The sequence below is a fragment of the Mandrillus leucophaeus genome, unplaced genomic scaffold (assembly GCF_000951045.1).
Source record: "Mandrillus leucophaeus isolate KB7577 unplaced genomic scaffold, Mleu.le_1.0 Scaffold455, whole genome shotgun sequence".
In the NCBI taxonomy this organism is placed as follows: domain Eukaryota; kingdom Metazoa; phylum Chordata; class Mammalia; order Primates; family Cercopithecidae; genus Mandrillus; species Mandrillus leucophaeus.
In genome coordinates, this window is record NW_012104865.1 from 676251 (window position 1) to 679033 (window position 2783).

General features: G+C 36.4%; 1 protein-coding gene across 1 annotated transcript in view; it reads left to right on the top strand.

Moving 5' to 3' along the window:
* PTPRQ (protein tyrosine phosphatase, receptor type, Q) overlaps window positions 1–2783 on the top strand; it is a 239890-nt gene that overhangs the window by 103932 nt on the left and 133175 nt on the right. The gene's annotated exons all lie outside the window — the stretch shown is intronic.

Genomic DNA, 2783 nt, shown 5'->3' on the forward strand with positions numbered 1-2783 from the left:
TCAATACCACCTGCAATCTTTATAGCATACTTATCTAATCATATAAAGCACATATTAAAAAATACATCACAGGCTTTTTATCCCACGTGTTGCTTGAGTACCAGCTGTGTAGTACATTGACCCTTCTCCAAAACATTGGGAGATTGAAGGGAGGAAAAAAAAAGAGAGAGGATCCGCTTTACTGTATTTCCACAAATATAAAACCCCAACTTAATGAATTATGTTTTATCATGATTTAAAAGAAAAAATAAACATGTAAACCTTTCATGTATATCTTTTTCTGTCTTATTTGTTTTTATGGAATTCTAGATGTTTTCCTGAACTATATGGTTGCAGTATCAGACTCAGTTTCATCTATTTTCTCCCCTTTAGATCAATCTTTATCTTTCATGTTATTTGAATAAAATATCCAGGTCATTAAACTTTAGTCCACAAGAAGAAATTCTCACCTTCCCTAGCAGTACTCTACCCTATGTCATAATATCCTTCATCCTATTTTCTTCCATATTCTACCTGCTTATATTAGAGTGTGTTTCTTTCCTAATAACACCACTTCCCTGGATGCATGTCCTAATGGGCACTGTAGATACTGGCAATAATTGTTAACTTCTGGCACTTCCAGACTCTTTATCTTGGAAACGTCTTTCAACCCGTCTTGAGGCTGTAAACCTAGAACATCAAGATATAGTGTGCCTTCTCTCTGATTTCAGCATCTAACTCAGCATCCTTTCCTTCTCCTTCTTCCAGTGCAACATTTTTTCAAACTATGGTGTTTCCCTTTCCAGGATGGAATAGTTACATTTCAACAACACCATCTCTTGCTCCTTAGATCTCATACCATGTCATTGTGACTTATCCTCCAGGAAGATTCCTCACTCTGAGAAGACCCCATTATTTGTTTTTTCCAAGATGCTGGCTGGTAAATATTTCTAGGAAAAAGTAGAAATGATTCTACTTTTTTCATCTGTAAATTCATTGTCCTTAATTGTCCCAGCTTCTCCACAATCGTCTATGTATCCCTTGTTTATACTCTATAGGAAATATGTTCATAGGAATACTCTCTATTCCATATGAAAATTGTTCTCTTTCTGAACCTAGTCTGTTCCCCCATCATCCATATTTATTTTTATTTTACTAATACTATCAAATATTTTGATAGGCCCTCCTTCCATCAAAATTTATTCATGTCTTTATTTATGCCTTCCAGATACCTTCTCTTAGGATGTCCTTGCCTTCCTCTTGTAGGGATCTAGTTGTTCATTTTCATTTTAATCTTATGTCTTCTCTAGAACATTACTCCATCAATTTATTCGCATCTCTCCTGCATTTATCCTCTCTCTCTCTTTCTTGCACATTCATCCAAATTGTTGAAAAATTTCAACTGAAGACCTAGTTGGAGTATCAACTCCAAATATATTTGAAATGGAATTTGTGTTGCCTGAAATCACTGTCTTTTTCTTAGTTTTCTATGCCTGTTCTTGACAATCCATTGGACCCCAAGCCTCATAGTTTTATAAAATTCCTTACTCCATCTCTTCTACATACAATCAGGTCTTATCAATTCAATTTCCATCATGGCTCTGCAATTTGCCCCTTCTCTTCCTTGACCACCACCATTGTATATCAGAGGGACCTTGTTGCTTCCTGTAATAACACCCTAAACAGCCTTATCACCCACACTACTTTACCCATAAGTCTCATCTTTTCACCTACTCACTTAATTGAATCGATTCTAACATACAAACAGACCATTTATGCATTGGCAGATGAAATGTATTATCTGAACAATAAAGGTTAGACATGTCAAGTGGGTACCTGAAGCACAGAAGTAATAATGAAAGGCACCATGTGTAGGAGATGGGTTAGAATACTGCAAATATTTTACTCATTCTCATTGTCTAGAAAATATCCTAGAATCCATCACTAATTAGAATTTGGCTTCTCTCTAGCTTTTTATTCTTCTATCCTTTTATTGTATCTTCTCGTATAGCTGATGTCTCCAGCCAAACTTCATTTATTTAGCATGCTATTTCACTATTTCAGTATTTTAACTTAGAAAACATTTATTAAACATCTACTATGAACTAAAAATTGACTAGATTCTCTTCTTTAAACGTACCTAACCCTTTTTCATCATCAGATTGCTTTGCTTCCCTCAGCCGTATTATTGTTTTCCCTTTCTATGACACATAAAATTTTATTCATTTTTAAAAGCCCAGCTTAAATGTGCCTTCTTTATTAAAGCCTTTAATGGCATTTCTGGACTTCATCCCAGACTTGCTGACTCATAGCCTCAATGAGTGAAGCTTAAGAATCCATGCACTTAAGAATCTCTCTAGGTAATTCTGATATTCTGTGTGTATCGGAGAGTACTGGAGTAGATTACCAGGAACTTTTGAGGACAGGCAAACAGTGTCAGAAAGGTCCATCAAGGGGTGACATGTGTTTTCCCAGTGGGTGGCCAGCACATCATTGCTATGTGGAGTCTGTGGGAAGAAAAAATGTTCAAATCCAGGCAGGTGGTCTGCATCAGGGTGGTCTAGCACCAGGTAAAATGGTCTTGATCATTGGGCAGGAGCTGAGTCTTTGAGAACTGGCAAATAAAATGCAGGACAATGTATCTGAAATAAATGAGAGATTCAGGAACAAGGCAGGAGATACTAGGTTGGTGCAAAAGTAACTGCAGTTTTTGCCATTAAAAGTAAGATTGAGTACACTGGTACTCAAAGTGACAGCTTAGACACAGGAATGAAGCAGGAATTCAGTTAGTAGAACTGTGACAC